This window comes from Sesamum indicum, linkage group LG3 (genome assembly GCF_000512975.1).
Source record: "Sesamum indicum cultivar Zhongzhi No. 13 linkage group LG3, S_indicum_v1.0, whole genome shotgun sequence".
NCBI lineage: Eukaryota > Viridiplantae > Streptophyta > Magnoliopsida > Lamiales > Pedaliaceae > Sesamum > Sesamum indicum.
Genome location: NC_026147.1, coordinates 4,097,391 through 4,104,953, shown reverse-complemented (window position 1 = coordinate 4,104,953; position 7,563 = coordinate 4,097,391).

Here is a 7,563-nt window from a genome sequence, read left to right as displayed (position 1 = left end):
CATGGTGGTCGTGGTCGAGGTTCCAACATTTCTACCAACTCTCCTTGCACCCATTGTGGTCGAACCTGTCATGTAGCAGAAAAATGTTGGCACAAATATAGCAAACTAGAATGGGCTAATACAGTTAACAGTTGTGAAGAGCCTGCAACACTGGAGCCTTCTATGAATTAACCAGACTCAATTACCCTTAGTCATGACCTATGTTGGTCAAAACCTTGTGATTTAGCATAGTAAAAAGCAAACCACAACTGCTAGGTCAAGCGCAGAGGCTGAATATCAGGCTATGACTCATGCCACTAATGAATTTTTGTGTTTAAAAGATCTGCTGAAAGAGTTAGGTTTCATGTACGGTGACCCTGTACCTATGCACTATGACAATCAAGCAACTATAAACATTGCCAATAATCCTAGTTTCCATGTGAGGACAAAACATATTGAGGTCGATTATTACTTGTTCGTGAGGCTGTCATGAGTTAGAAAATTTGCACTTCCTTTGCTCCTTCTTCAAAGCAAAGAGCAGATATTTTTACCATAGCTTTGGGAGGAAAACAATTTGTTATTTTGTGTTTCAACCATATGCTCACTTGTAGGCATTGACTTGCTTTATGCTTAAAAGATTCGTGCACTAGCTAGCCTGACTGGACCTCTAGCTGGAAAAATCATGAAAGTCATACTTTAAGATAGACATCGACAAGCCTTAGAAAGCATATGGACATCTATCAAACCACCTCCAATTATTGTTCCAGCAATCTATACTTAACTAAGCTAGAATATCTTATTACCTTAGTAATGCTTCTCAGTTATGGTAGGTAACAGAAAAATTGTAGTTTTATTTCTCATGCACTTGAAAATATTCTTTCTTCAATGTCATCTTACACCCCTTAATCTTTCTAAACCATAGAGTCCCTGGATCATCACCTATCTGCTTCTCCATGTTTCCTCTATCACCTTACCACAACCATCAGATTGCCACCACCTAGCTTCAAATCGAGATTGGTTCCTCCTCCTGCATTTTTGTATTCCCCCCTCCCACGAGATCCCAATGAATAACCAACATGGCATGATCTGAGTACATCATTCGCTAAATGAGTAACGAGAGTATAGGGGAACCGCATGCAATTTGTATTACTGCAAGCTTTGTTTAAATGTGCCCACAGTAACTCTGATCTTTCACACTAATTGCACCGAACAAATTTTGAATCGCGGAAACCTCAATCACAGTACACTGAGTTGGGGCCATCCCAAAATCATCTATTTGCCACCGGTTGTTCCATACCCGCCTTTTCATGTTGAAACAATTTTTTGTAATCCTCAATATATAGCCACGGAGCATCAGCCTGAGAACTCAGCTAAAGTAATCTCTCCCAAATTGCCTTCCGCCTTGTTGTATCCCCCTCCCCATAGAAACCGTTAGCAGATTGGGGCTCAGACAACACATTGATATCGATATGATTTAGTGAAAATGGCCTAAGTTGCACGACCACCTCCTACTTTCAAAATAATGCAAGCACCCCCCCACCAATCTATGCGCTTCTAGAACAGAAATCCCTTACATATCCAAACAATCTCGCACCCTCTCAAATCTGTATTTCCCACATTTTGTTTTAGACTAAAACACCAACAGAGGTCTAAGCCCTCGACGCATTCCCCAAGCTTACGAGCTATCAAAACCGCCGCCAAGGCACTCATGCCAAACTTGGTCGTGCTGCCCGGTAGCCTCTACCAATGGATGGACCTATGAATCTTCATTAATGAGCGCCCTCTTAAATGACCACTCCCCCATCATCATGCCTTGATGCTCTCACCCGTATTCATCGTCTTCCTTGCATCAACCACATCGACGCCCCTCTCCTCGCCATAAACACGACCAGCACAACAACCAAAGCATCCCTCCCTGTCAGTTCCAAAGGAGATACCACTCGCTAGTTATCATAGTTAACTTGAATTGAATGGAGACCCCCACACATGTCTAAAGCAACAATAGAGGACAATGACCGATTAATTGAGCCGACAGGGTGAATTTGGGAAGAAAAGAAGTTCAACTCATGGATGTGAACCCAATGAGTGATGTAGTTAGGCCTAAACACATGGGCTAAAATTGTAGTATATGCTTCGTCTGTTTAGAGAGATTGCCTAGGAATTAATTTCACGGCCCTCTATATGTCAGGGATGGACTAGGAACTAATTTCGTGGTTGGGCTGGGAGTTAATTTCATGGATCCCTATATTGGGGTTGGGCTGGAAATTAATTGATTATAAAATTACCAGAAAAATGAATCATTGATTATATATAAAATAATTATAATTATGAGAACGAAAATATAATAAGTTTTAATGACTTTAGTTATCTTTTTTTTTCCTACAGTATGACCTCAATTTATAGAGGGGTGCAGAGTAAAATTCGTGAATTAGTTATAACAAGCTATATATCAACAAAAAGTCACCAATGTCCGTTAGCTAACTCACAAAAAGTACCCAAACCTGATTTGAATTATCTTAACACTATTATGACCATTGAATAGTCATAGCCTAATCAGGTCAAAAATTTAGGAAATGGTTGCTAGCTACATGATCTGGCCAATCCAACTAATATAGGGGGAGTTAGCTGAAGATCTTCTAGAGTGGCATAGCTTGTGACATGAAGAAATTGTTTGTGTGACATTGTTCCCAATGTTCGTCGAATATCGAATCAGACCTGTTTTGAGCTTTGCCATATCAATTTAAATGTGGAAATACTAATACATTTGGCTTGGGCCAATGGGATTGGGTGGAGCCCACTCTTTTATTTTGGGCTTTTTTGAGAAAATAATTTAGGGACATCACTTTTAATTTACTCTGTTTAAATTTTTAATAAGTAAAATAACAAATATGGTAAAAAGTAATAACTTAGAAATATATACAGTAAATATAAAATAATATGTCAAATTTGCTACAATTTGCTATGTCGAGACTAAATATAAAAAAGAAATTGAATATCAAATTCTAAAAAATCAAAATCAAAAAATATTAAATTAAAATTCTCAATACAATTTCCATATATATCAAACTTTTTACTTCGATTGATTTATCAAAATGTGAACACCCATGAAATATAGTGGACGACAATGTTTTGAAAATCAAACTAGTGATTGATCCAAATAAGCAATTAGGTTATTGAATCACTACTCCGACTGATCGAACATGATTCAGAAAATCAGTTAACCCAAAATATATTACATACATGGATTTATATTTGTAACATATCAATATATTAAATATCAAATTATTAAACTTATTTGGTCGTTAGATGTGGCTTTGTCCCACATTTAATAAAAATAAGCAAAACTTAAATATTTTAAACTATAAATATGAAAAGTTTAAACCAACTTATTATCCCATATTGAAAAAGTACAAGCTAAAATTTAAAGACTTTAGACGATATATATAGAAATTTAAACCAAGCTTATTATCCTACATTAAAAAAGTATAAATTAAAACTTAAACATTTTATAATATAAATGCAGAAAAGTTTAAGCCAAACTTATTATCCCACATTGAGAAAAAATAAGAAAAATTTAAACACTTTAAACTATAAATATGAAAAAGTTTAACCCAAGTTTATTGTCCTACATTAAAAAAAACTATATATATGTTATGCATTCTTAATTAGTGTAATTTAATATTTATAATTTTTTAGGTTGAATTATATAATTATATTTATATATATACATGTGAATATATATATATATATATCATGTTACGACAACTAAGAAGATGGATATATCATAAAAACCTCCTCAGGAAGGCAAGTCTTACACTGAAGTTTGAGAATGGGGTTAAGACTTTTATAAAATAGGCCAAGTGTCAGCGTGGTCATATGAGGAATGGAGATAAAATTAGGTGTTCTTGCCAGAAGTGTAAAAACACAAAGTTCAAAATGCTCAATGATGTCAGTTATCACTTGTGTATCCGAGGGTTTACCAGAATATTATAATTGGATTTGTCATCGCGAGGAGAGGGTACAGGAGTACTTTGATGTTGTGATTGCCCCTCAAGTGCCGGAGGAGCAAACCCTAGCTGCTCATGAGGAGGATAATTATTTACACCGGGGTGATGACCAATAGTGGGTGCGGAGGATGGTCTTTTATGCAGTCGGGGCAAGTTATTATTCTTCTTCTCACAGTGGTGTCCCGAATAATGGTACGAGGTCCTGCCCTATTAATGTCGGTCCTGATTCATATTATTATGGAGGTGGCCCCTATGATTATTTGTCAAAATTGGCAGACCATTTTTTACGATGTAGTGCATACTACCGACCAACCATATTCAAAAAATAGGTCCAAATACATTTTCAGCATTTGAACTATGTTTGTGACAGTCTCCTTAGGCCGTTAATATGGTCGCTACAAATATTTTCTAAAGCTCAAAATAGCCGCCATAGGGGGTTTTATTTTTTAAAAAAAATCGTTATAAATAAAAAAAGTTGTTACAAATTAATAACTTAATTGTTCTTAATACGGTTATTATAAAATATTTCTTTTTTATAATGGATATGTTAGTCATTAAATTAGAGAAAAATAGATTTTCCATCCCTCTGTGTTATCATTAAAAACTTTGGGAGAAATTATCCTAATAATGTCAAAAAAAATTATAGAAATGGAGTTTTTTTTAATTTCTTGAAAATAAATTGTGGTACTGCAATTTTTTATATAAAAGAAAAAATTAGCAGCATCGTGATTTCAAATCGCGGTGCCATTTTTATTAAAAAAAATTAAAAGCACTGAGATCTTAGATTGTGGTGTTGTCCCTATTCTTTTAAGAAAATAAAAGTTCATAAATTGGGTATACAATATACAATATTATTTAGTAATTGGATTTTCAAATTCCAAGTTGTTACATTTTTTGTGGCCCAATAACTTAGGCAGCCCACCAACCGACCCATCCACACAGGCCCACTTACCAACCCATATCGCCCCGATCCGAACCGGTTACTTACACTATTTATTTTTACTAACTCTAACCCTAACCATTATTTCACCTTTTCTCTATTCCCTGTGCCGGCTGTTCTCTTCCTCTCTCAAATCCTCTGTGATCTCATTCTCCTCCTTTTCACCGGCAACTATGGTGTCTTTCCTTAGCCAACGAGATGGCTTTGGGAAAGCCACCAAGGCTTTCCTTCTTTGTCATCCTTTCATCCCTTTAAAAGGGTGATTCCCCCTTCGGCCAAATACACAGAAAATGACTTACCTCTATCTCCTTTCCTCACTCAAAGTTCTGTGTGAACTAGATAATCTTTGAGGGTCTTCGTGACCATACGATAGTATGAGATCTTCGTGATCGAAGTTGTTGTGGTCTTTGTTAGTGGTGCAGCCGTTGGTCGTTGTTGGCGGGTGTGGTACTTATTATGACCGTGATCCCTGTTCTTATATTGGTTTTGATCTTACTGTTTTCTGAGTCATATCTCTTCTGACAGTATTATTCTTTATTTTTCTATTTATTACTATACTTTGTGATTTCTGCAATATTTTGGGCTGTATTAATTATTAAGAAGTTTCGTACTTCATCATTATAATAGTTTAATTAGACTATTATAGTGATTTCCACCCTACACAAGTAATGCAGAGTGAAAATTAGTTAGTTGAGTTTCAAGTTTAGGCATTTAATGGCCATAACCTTTGGACAAATAAGTTGGCAGCCCGTGGATTGTCAATCAGTATATTCAACAGTTCAATATAAAATACTAACAATTTCAAACGTCCTACTAATTAAATATTTGGATTATCACCTCTTCTCACTAAAAAAAAAAAAAAAAAAAGATTATTGAGAAAAAAAAATCAATTGATAGTTTTAATTTTGTAACTAATTATATTATTATTAAAATTATTAAATTGTCACTATGAAAATACCACTAATTATTTATGTATTGTGACAATATTATGTGTAATTTTTGCCACTAATAATAACACAATGATAAAATCAACATTTTTGATATTTTATATTTAATTTTGGTGAAAGATTAATAATTGTAACATAAAGTTTTGTGATCAGAATTAAATTATTTTGTTGTGTCACTTTATCAATAGACAGGTACTCATTTGAATTTATACTCCTGTTTAATTTCCTCTACCCAATCGTAGTAAAATTAAATAATAATATAATTGATTCACTTTTGTCAATATGAATAGAAAATTAAAAAACGAAAATAATGTGACACGTGATTCATTCCGAAAACTTTCACTAGAAGTCTTTTGCATCTCCTAAAAACATAAAAAATAAAATTGCAAGAAGAACATGATTAATCTCGACAATTTTTGTAAGATTTGACATCAGAAGGATTAAAATTATAAAATATCAAAAAATTATAAAATTATTTTACAACTCTATATTTCAAATCATCGATTCAAATCTTTATTAACTGTATAGTTAATATATGATTTTATTGGTAGGTCAATTATTATTTTATAATTTGTCTATTATTTTTTAAATATTTTTTTATGTTAATTTGAGTACCACCTCCCCCAAAATATTTATAATTTTCTAATAGTCAATCCATGTGATGTGACATACATAAATATTACCATGAATCGCACCGCACCACATACATAAAATTATGTGGTAAGTTGTTGCTTTGTTAATTCACATAAATCTACTGACAATTACTAAGCACATGCAATGCTGGTTCTCTTAGTAAGAACGTATTTTTTTTTATTTTTTAAAAAAGCATATACACAACGCTATCTAAGCGATGAATAGATAATAATGGATGATTTGTAAGTATTGTATATAGGGATAATTACGTTTTTCTTTCATAAGGTTTAAAAATTATATTTAGTATTTTTAAGGTTTGCATTTGTATAACAAATATCTCCCTTCGTTAAATACAAATTCACTAAAATTTATTGATATCAACACAAAAGTTGAATGAAAATTGTTAGTTACCTTGGATTGACTTATTGTAAGTCAAAAAAAGTTTCAAATAATTACATTCGAAAAGAATTTGAAATCCATCAATATTCAACAAAATATAATTCAAAATTAGAATGGAAGGATTTTAGCTTTTTATTTAAATCTATATTATATGAAAATAATAATTTGATCTGTATTATAATTCAAAAAAAAATTATGTCATTTAACATTTTTTTCAGATAAGCGTTTATATGGCAAATGAAAAAAAAATCAACAAAATGTTATATTTGACATTTTCTATACGTATTCATTTTTAACGGTAACAATTAGCTATGATTAATATTGTTCTTGATCATTTGGTTTAAATTATTTAAAATATCTTTCATTAAGTAAATTAATATAAATTATTTTTCTTTTTAATAATATAAGTTCTTAAATAATGGGTTGTTTGACACATTATCAAAATTAAGTGTCTTCTTAATATATTTCAGTTAATTTTTACAATATACACTTTACACTCATAATTGTAGGTAATCTCACATAAAAACATGTTGCAATTGCCTTGCACGATATTGTGACAAAAAGCAACGGACGTATTATTAAAGGCTGGCCCGCGCGGACCAGCCTTAGTGTTATGGCTGGGGCCCCCCCGCCCTCAAAAAAAACGGGCGCGGCGGGC